This window comes from Amphiura filiformis, chromosome 11 (genome assembly GCF_039555335.1).
Source record: "Amphiura filiformis chromosome 11, Afil_fr2py, whole genome shotgun sequence".
Classification (NCBI taxonomy): Eukaryota; Metazoa; Echinodermata; class Ophiuroidea; order Amphilepidida; family Amphiuridae; genus Amphiura; species Amphiura filiformis.
The window spans coordinates 7,462,981-7,483,402 of record NC_092638.1 but is presented as its reverse complement, the minus strand read 5'-3'; the positions used below and the strand labels follow the sequence as shown (position 1 = coordinate 7,483,402).

At 36.8% G+C, this 20,422-nt stretch overlaps 1 protein-coding gene across 1 annotated transcript in view; it reads right to left on the bottom strand.

The window, feature by feature from the left end:
* Positions 1-20,321, bottom strand: part of LOC140164297 (uncharacterized protein KIAA2013 homolog) — a 50,803-nt gene extending 30,482 nt beyond the window's left edge. The window contains exon 1 of the mRNA XM_072187569.1: positions 20,174-20,321. The gene's annotated coding sequence lies outside the window, so the exon portion shown is untranslated. The remainder of the gene's footprint in view (positions 1-20,173) is intronic.
* Positions 20,322-20,422: the final 101 nt, after the last annotated feature.

Sequence of the window (20,422 nt, the reverse complement as noted above, 5' to 3'; positions counted from 1 at the left end):
ATGCTTCTATGAAGTTTGCAGAATTGCCCCAGGCACCCTTTAAATAAGTATTTATGCCTGTCATGTTTTATTCGAGTTCGCTTTCACTTTAGTTCACTTATCTAGATATGATCAATGTAGACATGGACAGCACACAATAGCATGCTAACCCTGATGGCCTGATAACAGAAAATTCTGCAAAGTTCAATGTTTTTTAATATTTTTATCGCGACAACTGCAACTGATTTATCCAAGTTCATCATATTGACATTTGTATTTTTTAGTTTTGATTGCATTGATCAAATATTTTTTTTACAGTTTAAACATGATTTTGACATCAAATAATCTTTTCATCTTCACCCATTCTTTGAATAAGATCTGACTAACAAGTCCCCCCATCAGGACCCAAGTGTTGTCTCCACATGACAGTTGAAATAAACATACAAATCAGAAATATTAATTGACCAGTCTGTAGAAATTACATAGAAAGAAGTCATACAAATCACCTCTCCTTGTGTACAAGCTTAGGCCATGGAAAAATGGATTGACCGTTGCTCAGACCCCGACCAAAAATATTTTGAAGCTTCTGGGAGAAAGGAAAGAGTTTGGTAATATATGGTCATTTTCACGGTAAAGGGTGTAACTTTGGATTTTTAACATTTTAATCTGTAGTGTTCTAATAAAGCCACAGAATTCCATGATTTTTGGCCACATAAGTCATCTAGTTAGCAGCTACCTTGGGTAGCATAATCAGCTTTGGGAGTTACTGCGTTCAGTTTTAGCAGGCTTAAATGTACTTAATATTGCCATTTTGAAAAACTATAAAAAACAGTAACATTTTTGTAAACCCTGTGTTTTCTTCAGTTAGTTCATGGATAATTTTTCTTATCCTGAAAGTACAGTCATATGTTCAGTAAACACTGCCACATTAGATTTAATTGTAAACAGCCCTGTATTTTTGAGAACCGGACTTGATATTTGTCGTTTCGAGGCTTCATTTTCCGTTAACAATTGTTAACAAACTTTGTGGGTGTAGAGTTGGTTCATAATTCTTGGTTATTTCTTCACTTCTTCTGGTTTCATAACAGTTGTTATCTTAACTTGAAATGGGTAACAACAATTAGTCGATTTGCAAGCTTTTAAAATTTTTATAAAATCTTGACTTCAAAGAGCCGTTTTTCCGTTAACTTTTTGAAGCCTCGAAACAAACTGTTCAGCAAGCTTGTGCAAATATAAATAAAAGAGCTCATCCAATCTATTTATCAAAATGTAGCAAAGTAGATCCTCAAGTCACATGTTTTTAAATCGTGGAGATATATATCACCGTTTGAAAATGGGACCCAATACAAACTTTCCGTTAACAATTGAAGCCTCCGAAACAAATGAAGCCTCCGAAACAACAATAAGATTAATTATCATCTATGCATATCTAAATTGGTGTGTTTCATACTGATATCTGCATTGTAATTATTACTTGATATGTGCAGAATGTCATAAATTCAAAAAATTTTTGACATTATGGTTAATGTTTGAAAAATATACTGATACCCCAAAAAGCCTGTTTCGGAGGCTTCACATGCAAAAAACACCATACTTAACAAATGGGTGAAAAAATTAACATGTGATAAATCTACAATATCTGCCGCATAGAATCATTGATTCAATACACACAAGAAAATAACAGCTTAGATGATCCCAACACTGTTGTTTTCAAAAAAACTACTTCTGCAATGTTTAACAATTGTTAACATGAAGCCTGCGAAACAAAAAAATGACTTGCTGTGATAATTTAATTTTGTCACAACTGAAATTCAATACTTAGAAGCAAAGCATGAAAATTGGTAATTGTGATATTTTTTACCTATTTTTTCTGTCAACTTGTAGTAGTTAGCCAAATATTTTACTTTTATAATCACCTGTGTTGTTAACTGAAGCCTCCGAAACACAAATCGCTTGAATTGCCAATTCTAAAAATAACTCCAATTTCTGTGAAACTTGGCTGGGAGGTTCCTTTCATCAAGTAGTATTTGTACATGAAGTTAGACATTCAAATTATTTTAGGAACCCAATTAAAACTTTAAAAATATGTTTAAGGTTTGGAAATTTCCATTGTAAATGACACTTGATGTTAAAAATTTTCAAAACTGCAATTACAAACATAGCAAAACATGGTATAAAATTTAACTTATATCTGTTGACTTACTTTGGAATGGGATTTCACATGTATTCCAGCTTTCATGTCATAATTTTCTGAGGTTATGTAAAATACATTTTTCTTAGATTTTAACCAAAATGTTATGGAAATGTCAAATTTTTATTAGAAATCAAAAGGTTTAAGCCTTGAAACATTATTTTACTGGAATTTAAGTTGCTTCTATGCATGATTTCAGTAAACAGAAACATATTTTTAAAAGTGGTTTGAAATTTTGACCCTAAAAATCAAAAGTTACACCCTTTACTGTGAATATAAAGAATAGGAAGTATTCCAAAAATCTACACATTTTCATGTTCCCATGCATACAAAACTGCAATTTCAGATCCAAACAAACAAGTAATTTTTCCACAGCTTTATGCAAGTATGTCACTGACTCATTGTTATGAAGAAGGAAATAAGTAAACCAGAACAAACAAATGCTGGGTTCAAGTATACAAAAAGCAGGAACTACATGTATGATCATGGTAACAAACATAGAAGCGCTGGTTTAGACTTTCTTCAGTGAACATTGAATAATACTTTCAACAAGCATTCAATATCCAATCTATTTATGTTGTGAGGGATCTTTATCTTATAAATGTTTGTTGATGAAAAGGTATTCACCACCTGATAATATTCACTATTTGAAAAACATGGCAACCAGACTTGTAACAAGTCATGACTTAAGACTCGACTTTTCAAAAAATGGAATGACTGGACTCGGATCTTGAAATTTTCCCCATAGAGATTGTACAGTGACTCCAGTCATTTGACTCAACTTGACTCAAGCTATTGCTAGAAATGACTCGACTCGCCCATGAAATGACTTGACTCGTTGCAACTCTGAATTGGCAACTCCATCATATGATGAAAATTGTGTCATTTTTCGCCAGTACCTTTTTGCAATGCGAGATTGCGAGTGGATAGCAAATCACTTTGTGACACCCCTACCCCTGTGCCTCCACATTGTAGATAAGACTATGATGAATGTCACATACATCAAAATGTCTGGCTTATTTTGTAAAATTGGTCAAGTGTGGTTACACTCTAGCATCATCTTACGACAGCGTTCAAGCTTTGACTTACGTTTGGCGGACACGCATGTGAAAAAAGTATTTAGGGGTGAAAACAATAAAAATTCTTGATTGTTTAAATATATTTCCAAGGGTAAAATATCATCTAGTTTCAGATTTTGGCACTTAAAACTCCCTATCTTTTATAGATTTCAAGAAAAATTCAATTTTATGTCCGATTTTGGCCGAAAATAGCCGTTTTGGGGTGACAAAAATTTTGACTTGCAGATTTCCTGTGAGTGTATGAACATGAAAACTATCAAATAGTGCCTAATTGTCTATGCTAATTGTGTAACAAGGGTACAGTTGTGATATTAAAAGCATTGAATGGGATCCATAAATTTTTTTATTTTTGTAGCAGGGGCAGAAACTTGAGGGTTCGGGTGATAATTGACTTAGAAAAAAATACAATATTCGCATCATTTTCGATTTGAAAAGGCCATATCTCCACAATGGTATGAGCTATAGGGATATTTTAAGTGTTTGTTTGCTCAGTATTTCAATAGCTAAATGGTGATATATCAAACAAGTACGCTAGATATACAGAAAAGAAAATAACTTGCAAAATGCTACCCCCACCCCTAAGCATTTTGAGGGCATGAAAAAAGTCACGGATTTTGCAAAAAAAATAAGTCCTTCAAAACTGGGAGGCTTGAGGCTAAACAAAAGACATGTTGCCCTTACCAATGCCTCCCTCTAGAGCAACATGTTTTTTGTTTAGCCCTTAGTATCCCCATTTTGAAGGACTTATTTTTTTTGCACCAATTTTTGCTCAAATTTGAAGACTTCGGGCAGAAATATGCCTGTACAGTGCTATGGGGAAAATGTTCAAGTTGATAATTATGTATTTTTTTATGTCAGATTCAGTTTCTACACAAAATTTCGCCCTAGAAAATGTTCCTTTAAGTAGGATATCTTTCACATTAAGTTTCCACCATTCTGTCCGCCAAACGCAAGTCAAAGCTTGAACGCTGTCTTACACAGAGTAGACCAAAAACATTTAACATTATCAATTCACGTCCCACTGTCTGTCTCTACATCATACAGCTACTACCAAGCATTACCGCCCCATTAAATTGGCTGAACTTTACAACACACACGTTTCATCTTCCCACAAAATCAAAAAGTTTCCAATGAAGAAACACTAGGAATAAATAATAGGGTATAAACCTGACAAATGATAGTACCAGTGGCAGCAGAAACTTTTTGGGGGGAAGGGCGTGGGAGGCAAAGTGAACAATTTTAGTTTTTTTAATACTGAAGGAACTCTGGGAGCGGCAATGAAGCCATACAAAATACATACTTGAAAAAAGAAATTAATTTCACTTGGGATTTTTTTTCCTTCAAAAATTGGCATAAGTCTGCTGCATGCACTGCGTTACAGGTGTAAATTTTGTGTGTTTATGGCAGTTGCCATTATTTCTATCAGAGCAAAATTGATTTGTCAATTTCATGCCATATCAAGTGTTCAACAAGCTACAACCCCAATAAAAAGTATAATTACAATTGGAATCCCAGCATGGGGCCTGAAGGCAATCAATGATGATATGATCCATAGAACATGTCAAAACGATATTTTGTTTTATAACGGACATTTCAACTGCGTAAGTAGTAAGTAGTGTCACCATAAAACTAAATTTGTGGAAAAATGTTTAAAACTTAAAATCTGTGAAAGTCTCTTTAATTAAGGTTTATTTCAATTCACAATAATCTTAGTGTCTCCCTAATTTTCTTACAATATGTAAAAACTTTCAATTGAATACCTGAGTGGAAGAAGGGCCCAACTCCAATTTTTTACAAAATGAGTTAGACCCAGCATTTTATTGCCAGCAGACTGTTCTTCCTTGTGTGTGAAAGATGAGCCAAAATCCACTCTCTAAATAGTCTTCCACGTACACTTAATCATGGTTTTCATGGAAGAAAGGCCCAACTCCATGGAGTTGGGCCCTTCTTCCACAAATATAGGGTTAAAGAGAAATTTTGTTCATCCATGAAATCTGCTTTTCACTACAATAAACTTTCTTGCTAACATATTACATGAGTTCTACTTGTGCATAATGGTGATTACCTAATTTCTGTAGCTATTTATAACACAGAACTGGCACTTGCAGTATATTAGTGGAAGAAGGGCCCAACTCCAGCTCAGTATTAAGACCTGTACCGTTGCCATGGAAACATCATATATAATTTCGAATGTATGTAATATTGTATGTTCATGTATTAAAGGTCCACTGAAGACGAAAACATTCTGTCTATAAAACTTGTCCAAATATTAAGTTTTTTCTTAATATCTCAAAAACAGTTTTGATGGAGTTGGGCCCTTCTTCCACTCAGGTATTCAATTACAAATGATGTGATCAAGCAAAATTAGACGGATGTAGGGAATATTGATTTTGAGATACACCTGTAAAGTATGCTGAGGCTTGTGGATCAACGTCTATAGGTGTTGTGCCTGTGTGTAGCGGACTATAAATCACTGCACCTTTTTTTTAACAGCCAATAATAGTATTCAACTTCCTTTGTATTTGATTGTTCTGTGCAACACTAAGGGCCATATCTCTGGAACCGTAAAATCTAATTATAATGGGCTTTTCAGCAAAATAAAGCATTGAGAATGGCTCATATATAATGAAATTGAAAAGTGATTTCTGATCAGAGTCATTCAGCTTCATTGCATCAGATATGACAATACAGACATGTACATAGTTTCAGACATCTTTAGTTCAAACATATAGCTAAACAGCACAACATGTGTATCTAGTTGATATAGTCATGCCAGATATACACCAGTAATATTGGATTGTCAGTAACAGATCTATAAACATAACAACCATGTTTATTTATTCAGAGATAGTATTGACATTTTGTGCTAAATGTTTAGTCTTTACATGAACATGTAATTAGTCCTGCATGCTAGGATGTATTTAGGGCTGTGCAATAATTATGAGCCATCGGGAGGCTAAAATGGGGCGGGGGGGGAGGGTCTAAGGGAGAAGGAAAGCAATTTTTGGCAAGTGGAAAGAGAGGGGGCATTTTTTAAACAAAATACTCTATAAAAGCTTAGGAAAACAGTATAGAAACATTAAATTATAGCAAAATTAAAATTTCCTGTTACCATAAAAGGTTTCAAAAGTGGGTTCACAAAAATTTAGTATAGTGTGCAAAAGATGGGGGAGGGGAGGACTTTTTGACAGGCAGGAATTTTTTGAGTAAAATTTTCGCAGGAAGCACACTCAGCTCTGTCAAACAAAATTCAAGTACCCACAAGGTTTTGTTAAACTTCTGGCTTACATTTTCAACATTTCCAATCTATACTTTTTTTAATTACAGACATATAATCTCTGTGTAAAACAAACATTTTTGTAGCCTCAAACATTTTTGTAGCCTCCAGACTCCCTATATAAAGCATTTTAAGTGCACCAATCCTATACAACTGCCTATATTTTATCTTCATCATTAATTTGCCAGTAAATTTCATGTGACAAATGAACTTTAATCTAATGAATAGAAACCACACATCTACTTGGCATGGAAATATTAACTTCACTTGTTGCAATGCCACATGTACATCAGGTAGGGATCCCACAATTCCCAAATATTGGCCCGACCCCAAATACCAAATACACCTGTAGATTTCATGATTTACCATGCTTTACCGTTGTAATTTCTAGACTACTTTTACCTTTGAAATTCCTTCCCCCCCCCCCCTGAGATTTTTGCAAATATAGAGGAATGGAAAAGGTGGCTCACCAGCCTTTCTGAGAGGCATGTTGGTTATTTCCTATGAAAAAATACCCTTCTTGGCTCATTGTTGCGCATTCACCACTCTGCTTAATTTGCTGCTCGCCCATTTGGTAAAGGTCAAGACTCAAGAGCCATCTTTGACACAGACTAGTGCATGTATACAATTTGTTTGGGGGGGGGGGGAAATGTTGTACAATCTGTGTCCACAGAGATTTAATCAGAGTTTCACTACAGAAAATCATTGAGGACAAACATCTTGGTTCTGACTGTAGGCGTGGCTTGTGGATGATAATATTTAGAATTGTTTCATGCTGTGGAGGCAGATATCTTATCTTACATTTCCCATAATGCATTTCTCTCATTTCAATTTTCTGTACTGATTTGCTTTCTAGGGCAACATGGGTTGATAGTGACGAAACATACCTCAATAAACAGAGCACATCCACATCTTGCAAAATGTTTATTTCTTTGCTATATCTACCCATGTTTAACCGGCGTGGTGGCCTAGTGGTTAGAGCGTCCGCCTCACGATCGGCAGGTCGCGGGTTCCAATCCCGGCCGGGCCATACCAAAGGCTTTAAAATGGTACCTAATGCCTTCTTGCCAGGCGTTCGGCATTGAAAGAATGGAGTAGGGAAAGTTAAACATATGGCTACCAGTGGACTAACCCCCTACTGTAGCTTTTCTGCTTGCAGACATGTGGCCTAGGGTTATGAAACGGAGATAGGCACCGCCCAATGGGCCGAAAGGCTTGGGAAGGATTTAACTTTTTAACTATTTTCAAAATGAAAACAAAGGGAACCTGTACAAAGTAATGAGAGTGTCTTTTGATGAAATGAGCGGGGAAAATTATACACAAAATTAGGGTTAAGGTCGGGGTTAAGGTTAGGGTTAGTTTAGGGTTAGGATTAGGGTTTATGATTAGGATTGCATTTTTAGTAGGATTAGGATTAGGGTTAGCTTACACAAAATGATTACATGAAGGATCTACAGAAATGAGGGGATGAATCACATTGCAAAGGATTCTGGATTTTCTCAGCTGTGGAGGAAAAAACACTGGGTGCATTAAAATTTACCTGGCGGTGTGTTGCCATGGAGGTATAAACATACATCAGGCTCTAGGTTAACAGGTAATTTGATATAGATTTGTCTGGTTACAAATCTATGAACTGATTTGATCAATGCAAGGGTTGAGGCCCATGATGAAAACTTGTGGAAGGCAATGATAGCAAATTAATGTGAAAGTAGAAAGCGTTTAAAAATTGACAAACTGTCTGTATGCTGGTCTAAATATGTAGTTATGTAGCTAGCATAAACATCCTGGGAGAAACATTCAATGAATGTTTGATTATTTTCTATGTGCATGAGGTAATGAATCATCTAGATGATATTATTTTTACTCCAACAACTGATGAAAGTGGAACATCTTGGTTTTGAATCAACACTTACTTTCATGCTTACCTAGATTCTAAGCCTAATTTGGTATATGGGTCATTTCTCAAATTTACAGTCCTAGTACGGTAATCTGTTGATGTTATAATAATCCCCGATTTCCAGCCAATTATATATCTACAATGTATAGCTTTGTCACATGTGTGACTCTTGTGGGAACCAGCCAAACTGTGAAATAAAATAATTGCGCTCCAATTCATCCACCGTAAGCTTCCTTCAGCACATCCCAGTATACATTTTTAGCAATATGCGGCTATATAAGTTGCATCTAGATACATCAAATTGTAAATGAAGACAATGTATATACATGTAAGTAACTCATACTAAAAATTTCTGGGAAAATGGATCTAATAATAGGTTCAGCATATCAAACCTATTGTGCATTTTTCCGGAAAAGCACAGATATTGGCATAGATTTCTTGCTTTTGATATGCTTCTTTTAAACAAATTTCTTTCTAAGATGGCTGGAAAATGTCATCAAAACTATATGGGGGTCAAATTGCTCACATGTATCTTGTTGAAAACTACTCTAGTCATTAAGGATTCAGAAAAAGTATAGTTTGAAAACCTATCTGTGATGTACGGTTCTCGAGTTATATGCAAAAAAGGTCAAAGGTCACATTTTGTCCTCCAAAGGGGTCAAATTCTTTCAAATTGGTCGTGTCACTGCGCAATCACACTAGAAACGGTAGCGGTGACCAAGCTGCGCCTTGCGAATAAATTGATCACCCTGCTGCTTTGCCCAGAGCGGTAAATCAGAAAGGAATTGACTTCAGGTCAACTCAGTGTGGTGCCACTTGTGACGTTTGGCACTGCACATGATTTTGGCCAATGAGAACAGAGCGGTAAATTTCATAGTCCAGCCAGTACCACTGAGCATACCAATTGGTGTCTGTCGTTTGCATTTAATTGCAGGCGGCAATCACAAAGCCGGCATGACAAGCATGACACTACAAAACCAGCAAAATGCTCACAAACCAACCATTCATATGCTTGCATTATATTGGTCCACCCTGAACATTTATTCACTGATATAATAGCTTATAATGCATGCTCCTACATGCATAGCAACAACACATCAATTATATGATATAAATAATACAGTCCTCAAGACAAAATTTCAAATATTTATGAGAACAGACACAAGTCTTGCAGACACCAACATTAATGTTGAACAGAGAAATGACTTGTGAAAACATCTTAGGTATTCTCTGCATTACTTCTAAAGAATAATTCATGCAGGCTCATTAATACTTGGAGGCACTATGGGCTATTCCAGTTGAAATCCATACACCCCCTACGGAAGACATAACCTTAATCTTCCACACAGGGAGTGTGAGTTTCAAATGCGGGTAATCGTTACCTGAATGGGTGACTCCATTTGAAATCTGCACCCACTGAGTGTAAGCTTAAGATTGTGTCTTCCATATGGGATGTATGTATTTCAACTGGAACAGTCTAATCAATCACACACATACCTGTGCACCCCTACTACATTTCATCTGTCGGCCACCAGCAGATATGGACGATGACACATGCTCAGAATATTCATCCAACTATGGACACACACAATTTTGAGTTGTACCCCCTGCCCAATTTTGTGCCTATTTTTGCATTTATCTCCAAAATTATAGCACATTGGTGACAAGTAAAGATAATTATAGGGCAAGGACTACAACTACTGCTGCACTGGAAATTTTATTTCAGCACAGACAACAGTTGTGGAGTTACGGTCAAAAATGAGGGAAAACCAATATTTGATCAATAAATCAATAACTACTTGCCTTGAGTTGCTGAATTTTCAGTGCAGTACATGTAGTTGTAGTATTTGCCCCTATAATATACATCTTACCTGTCACCAATGCGCTATAATTTTTGAGAAAAATGCAAAAATGAGCACAAAATTGGCCATGGGTGTAGTACCCCCTTAACATGTAGGCTACATGGTTAAAAGTTAAGTTCACTATCCAAGTGCAGCTTGACAACAGACCTTTGAAAGAAATTCTTTCTAGGGTCTGTGGCTTGACCCTATGCGGGCAAATGCAGTCCTTGACTATAATTAAATCTGAAACACTGTCCAGAAACCGCAGATGTCCACAGTTTCTGTGTGTCCACAGTGTGTCTTTTTGTTTAATTTGATGGTGCTTTTAAGAACAAACACTCACACACACACACCCCTACATATTTTCACCAACAAAAGTGGAACCTATGAGCCTCCTACAATGAACTATGTAGTTAACAGTGTATCCATGGAACTCTACGACTAACATTTCGCTATTGAAAGGTGGGACTTTTGTGGTAAGATATACATTTAACTGCTAAACTGTGGACCTGGTATTATACCTGCATATGGGGGACCTACACCCCATATGCATTATTAGGGTATCTAACACCCTCTGCCACTCTCCACGGTTGCTGTGGGTCCACACTTTATGAGTGATATGTCATAGGTGGGGCCACGTTTGTTGGTGAAAACAAATGCACCCCCCCTTCACACACACACACCCCCACACACAAGTGCAAAATATATTCACTTCTAGTATTTTTATATTTTGACCAAAACAGTAATCCACAGACTGTGGCCTATGCTATCCAACAAAATATTTTTAACTTGGCCTTCCAATTGAAATTGACCCAAATCTAATCCTAATTAAGTTTAAGGTCATCTTGCATCTGCACGTGTACATTGTTCATGCACACTAAACCTAACTGCTAAAAATTGTAATACTGGATATTCTTAGTCAGTGGTTCATTGGCTGGTTTAGCTTGGAAGCGCTGAATTTCATTGGTTCCTTGATATGCCATCTACCACACAGTAACACGGCAGCAGTCACGTCATTGCCATGTTCTGCGTATGTAGCCAGTTGTAGAGTGTAATTCCCCGGGGGAGTCACTCCCATTGTGGCCTGTACACCATCCGCGATAATGAAAACGCGTAAAAAGGGTAGTTTTTCGTGGGTAGGCACGATACGTGCGTAACACGTTTAGGGTGTCAAAAACATGAAATATTGGGAAAAAGGGTAGCAAAATTGCAATTGCTAATACGCGGAAATGAAATTTATGGTATGAAATTTGATGCAAGGAATAAAATCCCTGTTTAGGGTATCATTTTAGCCAAGGGTTTTAACCGATTTAAAAATCCGTGTTTAGGGTGCTTTTCAAAAGTTGATTATCGCGGATGGTGTACAGGCCACAATGGGACTGACTCCCCCCCCCCCGGGTGTAATTCGCAGTACGCACAACTAAAACTAGTGTTTCGTTCATTTCAGAATAAGGGGAGATTTGTTAACTTAATTTTTCTGAAATAACTTAGTGTTATTATTTTAGATGATATTGAACTAAGAATGAGAATAAATGGGTCGATCCTTCATGTAATTATTTCGTGTAAGCTAATCCTAACCCTAACCATAACCCTAATCCTGACCCTAATCCTAACCCTAACTTCGTGTATAATTACATGAAGAAGTAACCATCGTAGTGGATGCTGGCGCAACACTCAAAATATTGGACTAATACATGAACTTGTCGTCTATCACACAGTAAACAATGGTAAAGCATAGTATATGTGTTGTGTAGGATAGCAAAAAAAATCATATATTTGACATGATCAAGGGGAATGAGTCACATATCGACCCTGGTCAAAAATGAGTTTTACACATGTTTGTAAAAAGGACATTTAGAGCTTTCAGAAACTGAAAACCTCATGCTGATACAAGTTTTCTTTGCGAAGTTACGTCAATTTATCAATCGCTGAAAACAATATAAAACAAAAGAATTTTAACACTTTCTTTGCTAAAATCTCAAAATCAATATTAGTGACATCCGACTCATTCCTCTTGACCGTGTCACATATATTGTTTATTCTCTAAATAATGGCCTGAAAATATTCTCTCCTACAATATTATTGATATCACATCTCAATCTAATCATGACTATGCTATACTAACTGAAGACCCACAAATTATAGCCCTAAATGCTTAAATTGAAAATTGAAAGGCTGCAATGTGAATTAAATGGGACATGACTAAGCAGATAACTCAGATCAGTGTCAACCATATGTGTATTAATGCAAGTGAAGGAGACAGATGTCAAACCAAAATATGCATGGTGGTAGTAGTACAATGTATGTATGCAATGGGTAGTGTTTTAAAAAACAAATTTTTTAAACAAAACTTTGGATTGCATTAAAAAGTGTACAAAATATCATTATAGGCCTGTAAATCATGATATGTTTGCATGCATGAACATTTGTGAATTTTGCAAGTGCACCTGATTCACGAAATTTTCATGAAAACAAATATTATAGTCCACTACCCTCTGTACAGTACACATCCAATTTCTCACTGGATGTACTCTGGAGCTACTCCGGATTACCCCCAGGGCTACTCTGTAGCGGTGTACCGTAACGCGAGTCAAAAATCCGTGGACTACTCCTATCCGGTTTTCCACGGTGTACCTCCCGTAGAGACAGACTATAGCGGAGTACCTCTAGAGGTACTCCGTAAAAAAAATGCGTGATGATCTGTTGCCAGATTGAATGCTATTTTTCTCAATTTAGCTTTATTGTAGGCTTTTATTAGGATATATTAGGGATTTTTGTTCTTTCTTTCTTTCTTTTTTTATTATTATTTTTCAAATATATGTTAATAGTATAATAAATTAATAATAGAAAATAGTAAACAAGTAAATAGGCCTACAAAATACATAATTATAAACAAGTTCAGAAATAAGCAAGTAAAATTAATTAAGTAAATAACTGACTAAATAAATTTATAAATGAATAAACAAGTAAATAAAATAATAGGTAGGCCTAATTAAATTAACAAGTAAAAACTACACAAATAAGAAAGTAAATAAGTAAACATGTGTATTAGGCCTAAAAAATGAATAGTACTCGTAGGCCTAGGCCTATGTAAAATAATCAATAATAGAATGCTAATAATTATCATTAACTTGGTTGTTATTTACCTTTTTAATTTGATTACCTGTTTGCTTACATGTTTTTTCATTTGTTTGAGTAGGCCTGCATTTGTATGTTTTTAAGCATATTTCTCTGCATATTATACTTGAATGATTGGTCATTTTATAGCTAATATTTATTTTAGGACCCCACTTTTATTCATTTAATTTTTACGCTTTTTATTAAATTTATTATTAGTTTTATATTATTATTTATTTACGTGTATTATATTTTACTAGTTTACTTTTTAATTGTTTAGTAACTTATTTAAATATTTACTTTAAATAAGTGACCAATCATTCAAGTATAATAAGCAAAGAAAAAATGTTTAAAAAACAAACAAAATACGGCCTACTCAAACAAACGAAAAAACACATATCAAACAGGTAAGTCAAATTAAAAGATGAATAACAACCAAGTAAAAAAATATGAAAACTGTGAATAACATCAATGAAAGATGAAAGACTAGTAGGCCTAAGGCCTAGCCAAACGAATCAAAACCAAACTGTATTGCAAGAAGGTGTATAGGCCTAGGCCCACGCCTTGCAACAGTAAAGTATTGCGGTGCAAAATGTTAGGAAAACAGCGTAAAAACAAGAAATTCAAGAAGTATAAATTATGAGTAAATTTTAACTGTAATAATAAAACCCGGGTACGGTAATTAAACAAACAACATGAGAAAGTGGAACCGCGAACCGCAGTATGCACACAGGAAAACAACGTCACACAAGCATCTCAAGTTAGCAAAACTAAAAACATAACAAGGAACACAAAATTAAATAATGATTGAAAATGATTTTAAAAACAAATTGAGAAGAAGTCGTACTGTCGTTAAACAAAAGAACAAGTTTCTACAAAGGAAACAAAACCACTAAAAAGAAACAAAGTGATAGTCCGTGTCTCCGTGTGGCTGAAAACGATATCATGACGCCCTATGCAAACGTGCAAACATGGTCAATCAATTAATCAAAACAACAAACGTTCGCTTTGCTAAAAATAGCTATGTACGCGCACTACTTGGTGCAATCAAAAGTCAATCTTTCGGATCATTAGTGAAATGAATTTTCATCTGACTGCTGACCCACTACAACTGCAATTAGTATAGTGCCAGAGTGTTTAAATTGTTTTCATAAAGATGCTCCCACAGGTATCAATTACTAACCATGCTGAAAGAAAAAATTCTGATTTTGTTTCCGCATGATTATTTGTCTCTAAAATCATAGACCCTAAAATAATGTATTCTGAAAATGTTATATTATTTCATTTAAATTTATTTATTTATTTGTTTATAATTTAATCACTTCTTCCCCCTCTTCACGGCTCTACACTTCTCATATCACCTTGATAAGAATTCGAAGCCCTGTCAACAACAGAGGGCAGTAATCCCGCGGTAAAGATGTCTGATGAACCACGCTAATGAGCTGGTTAGTAACCATAGAAAAAGCTTGTTTCCGGTAAAAATATACAAGTAACTTTCACAAATTTGTAGATACAGTTACTAGAAGGTCGTGCAATGCAAATCAACCATTTGTTAACCATTTTTTTCTTGAGGAAGCAATAATTACACCTCATGAATATTACTGTCATGTTGATGACATCATAGTTACTCGCATTTTGTTCATTTTGACATTTTGAAACATTTAACGCTCAAAAAGCACACAAAATCAATCAGAAATACATTTCTTCATTTCACCTGAGTTTCCTTGCCGAAATTTAAGCATCAGAGCAATTTCCTTTTCAAGATACAGCTTCTCTAAGTGTTATGTCACTTCTGTATAATTCTTATAATTTGTACTATTATGAATACAAATAGTGATGTCCGTTTATGCTGTATTTTTGATAGTTTTCCATATCCGATTTTAATGATAAAACATATTCCCTGCAGAAAAAACGAGATAGCAAACATGCAACAATTTGTAACATTCTCCATGAACTTGACCATCTATTGTTTGGATTGTGATGTAATTAACGTGTGTAATGAGATTCTCTCTTTCTGAATCTGACTAGTAAAATTTTATTTTTTATCACGATTTCCATCAAATTCATACATTTCTGGGTCAAAAAGCATATAAAACATTTTGAAATATTGAAATATGGTTTATAAATAATGCTAATGAAATCATTTGAGTTCATCAAGCAATCGCTTTATGATTTTCAAGCCAATATGCATGATTCTGCATGTACAAAATTTTTCACTTCAGTAAGCTCGTCTTTTGACCAACGTTCATTATTGATCAAGGTTTCTATTGTTTGCAGCTGACATCAAAGAATCCCATGCGTATGAGCTTGTGTATTGAATTGGATTACTTGTGTGTTATTTAGCTATTGATCGCTAGATGGGAGCGAACATGATACATATTATGTGTGGGGAGTTGAACCCAAGCGACCAGAACTATGAACACTTTGAAGTGTTAGCACCTTGCAGGGCCGTGTTTTATGGCTGGAGTGGGTTGTGGTCTTGTGGATGTATATATTTTTGTTTGGATGTAGCCCAAAGCTTACATGTACATGTATACATGTACCAACAAAAGTAAATTGTACATGTACCAACGAAAGTTATGTAGCCCAAAGCTTACATGTACCAACGAAAAGTGAATGGTACCAACGAAAGTTGTAAATTGAATTCTCCGCATTTTGTCCTGAAACAATCTAAATTATTTCATATTGTATACATGTACTAGCACTGTATTTTTCTGGAATCAAGAGTAAATATTGTACACCCACTGAAACTATAAAACAATGCATCAATTGCATATATTTGAGGCTTTTTTTTATTGAAATGAGCATCCATTTTAACTAAAAATACGCAATTTTATGTAAATTTCTCGATACTCAGATTTGGTGTGGTATTCTGTAGATGAGATTGCAATGCTCGACTTCTACATGTAACAACTAGGTATGCCAGGCAAACCTTAATTAACACATTTGCTAGTCAGCCAAATTCGCCTAGAACACAATACATATATTATACATGTACATAGAAATATAAAAGAACTGGCCGGTCAAGGAAACCTACATAAATATGTAATGTTGTCTATACTTCACTTAACCCAAATATATGATTTTTTATGGTGATAAGTCACTCGCACATGGAATTTTAGAGGATTTTGATAGCAGTTCCATTAAAAAGCTGCTATCAACATGAGACTAAGATCTAGAAACACCACCTAAATGCTTTTTTGGGAATTTTGCTAGCTGAATCTTTTTGATGAAAGTCAATATTTGACAAGATGTACATGTAACTTTGCTACGGAAAGTGCTATGAAAAAAAGGTTTTCAGTTTTGGCTTTTTTTACTCAAGGGCTTTAATTTGATATATTATACAAATATTAACTGTCTATAAGTGTGATGGTCGAAATATAATCACGAGGTGAAAGATGGCTTATTCCATTCCACGAGCCGGAACGGCGAGTGAAATGGAATAATACATCTTTCACCGAAAGTGATTATATTTCACCATTACAAATTTAAGACAGTTAATATTTGTTTTATATCACTCATGCATAAATTCTATCACTAAAATACTATTTAAGGTAGGAAATACATTTTTTCATCAACATAACACCATGTTTTGCCGTGATATATTTCACATTTTGGGGTCCACCCATAACTAAATCGGCGAGTCCAAGAGTCAGCGCACGGCGGCTTTGCAGGCGCTGGCAACGCCAGAGCACATGATGGTAAAGACTATCACACGGAGAGGGTGATAGTAAAAATGGCAAATGGTAATCAACCAATGAAATGTCTAGAATTTATGTATGAGTGATATAAAAAAAAAATGATGCAGTTTGATGGCAAATTTGAATTCACCTAGCATACCTATAACAACCATGTTGAGGTTTTCGAGAGGTGATTTCACGTTACGTGTATCACATCCCAAGACTTGCATAATGTACGGAAACACATTTTTGTGCACAACATTTTAGGCCTACAAATGTATAACAAAATGTATATTTTGTACAATTGTGTATCGTTTCTACCCTATGACATATAAAATTTGCCTGTTATCAAAGTGTCCGCAAAAAACTGGTCATCGCAAGTATCTTTGATGTTGAAAACTAAGGATTCACGCAGGGACAGGCCGAAAACCTTACTTCGATCGTAAAATCCAGCCCATGCATGTCATAAATAATTCATTAAATTTATTGTGTAAATGTCAGTGATTGTGTCCATGTATTGTTATTGCACCCGCGAGAGCATGCAGTTGTCAAGCTGAATTTATGCACAAATCAATTGTAGTCCCGGCCCCGAAGTCGGGATAGCAGGACCTACCGGGATGTAATTTTGGAAACTGTTACAAACATGTTACAGTCCCGCTTAGTCCCGCAGGGCGGGCACTATTTCTGTGTACATCCCGGGGTACATCCCCGGCCAAGTCCCCGCCCCCTAGCCCCGGGCACCATGGCCGAAGTCCCCGCGAGGGTTTCCCCCGCATACGACCCAGCACAGTTGTGAGTACTCTTCTATTACGTCCCGGGTACACTCCCGGTGTAGATCTCGGTCTGTTCCAGAGCCATTACATCCCCGTACACCCCCACTCGTCCCGCACTGCGGGACACATTGAGCTGTTACATCCCGCCAAGTCCCGCTCGGACCCGCTATTGCCAGGCCCTGGGGGCCGGGACTACAATTGATTTGTGCATTATACGCGATCGCTGGATCACGTGAATTCGCCTCTCTCGAGGTTGTTAAGCATCGAGCATGCTTACTGGCTTAGCAATTATCAAAGTAGTTTTGTAAACCAATCAGGTTAGATGTACTTTACTGGCGGGTCACATGGGGGTCACATTAATTAATACCGTACCGTAAAAGGTTGTCGCGTTCATTGATTGGCTTACGATTGCAATTAATGGTTTTTGCAACCAATCACAAAACGGGTTAAATGGCGCCCGTCGGAAGTTTTGCACACGTCCATGACGTCATGCCCCAGTACCACAAGGTTCACTTTTCTGCGAAAGCGAGCGAGTGGTATAAAGTCAGTTTCACACCTGTAAATTATGAAGCGCATCCACAGCGCATTTATCAGATCATTGTGAAATTTGCTCGTCAGCCAAAATCATGTTTTTCCTTCACATGCTTCAGTCACATTATTTTATGTTTGAAGAATATAGGTCATTTTATACACGGCGGTGCAAAGCTTGTAGCGGACAGTTTTATTTTACAAGCAATATTCTGATCCTGTGGATTCAGCGCAATGTGATTTGCAATTCAACTGAATTTACCATCCATTCCATTGGATTTTAATGATTTTGCAAGTGAATTTTTAGAGTCCAAATATTGACGATGTTTTCTACAATATTTAATCAAGACACCTTACCGCTTTCACTAACAGATGAAAAAATATGTGTCCTGGTCTATTCGTAACGCTTGTCAAGTTGAAATAAATCCTCTTTTGAGGCGTTTCTTTAGCTGAAATTGTAACACTAGCAACACGTAGCGAAAGTCGCCATGCTTCAATAGGCAGAATTGTGGGAACTGGGAACGCCGAAGCGATGTTGAAAACTAAGGATTCACGCAGGGACAGGCCGAAAACCTTACTTCGATCGTAAAATCCAGCCCATGCATGTCATAAATAATTCATTAAATTTATTGTGTAAATGTCAGTGATTGTGTCCATGTATTGTTATTGCACCCGCGAGCATGCAGTTGTCAAGCTGAATTTATGCACAAATCAATTGTAGTCCCGGCCCCCCGGGGGCCGGGGATAGCAGGGACCTACCCGGGGATGTAATTTTGGAAACTGTTACAAACATGTTACAGTCCCGGCTTAGTCCCCGCAGGGCGGGCACTATTTCTGTGTACATCCCGGGTACATCCCGGCCAAGTCCCCGCCCCTAGCCCCGGGCACCATGTTCAAGTCCCCGCGAGTGTTTCCCCGCATACGACCCAGCACAGTTGTGAGTACTCTTCTATTACGTCCCGGGTACACTCCCGGGGTAGATCCCGGCCTGTTTGAGAGACATTACATCCCCGTACACCCCCACTACGTCCCCGCACTGCGGGGCCACATTGAGCTGTTACATCCCGGCCAAGTCCCGGCTCGGACCCGCTATTGCCAGGCCCCTGGGGGGCCGGGACTACAATTGATTTGTGCATTATACGCGATCGCTGGATCACGTGAATTCGCCTCTCTACGAGGTTGTTAAGCATCGAGCATGCTTACTGGCTTAGCAATTATCAAAGTAGTTTTGTAAACCAATCAGGTTAGATGTACTTTACTGGCGGGTCACATGGGGGTCACATTAATTAATACCGTACCGTAAAAGGTTGTCGCGTTCATTGATTGGCTTACGATTGCAATTAATGGTTTTTGCAACCAATCACAAAACGGGTTAAATGGCGCCCGTCGGAAGTTTTGCACACGTCCATGACGTCATGCCCCAGTACCACAAGGTTCACTTTTCTGCGAAAGCGAGCGAGTGGTATAAAGTCAGTTTCACACCTGTAAATTATGAAGCGCATCCACAGCGCATTTATCAGATCATTGTGAAATTTGCTCGTCAGCCAAAATCATGTTTTTCCTTCACATGCTTCAGTCACATTATTTTATGTTTGAAGAATATAGGTCATTTTATACACGGCGGTGCAAAGCTTGTAGCGGACAGTTTTATTTTACAAGCAATATTCTGATCCTGTGGATTCAGCGCAATGTGATTTGCAATTCAACTGAATTTACCATCCATTCCATTGGATTTTAATGATTTTGCAAGTGAATTTTTAGAGTCCAAATATTGACGATGTTTTCTACAATATTTAATCAAGACACCTTACCGTTTTCACTAACAGATGAAAAAATATGTGTCCTGGTCTATTCGTAACGCTTGTCAAGTTGAAATAAATCCTCTTTTGAGGCGTTTCTTTAGCTGAAATTGTAACACTAGCAACACGTAGCGAAAGTCGCCATGCTTCAATAGGCAGAATTGTGGGAACTGGGAACGCCGAAGCGATGTCTTCCTGTATAGCCTCAACTCACCACCACAGTTCAGCGCATAGCCTAGAAATAACACGAACTTTGCAACC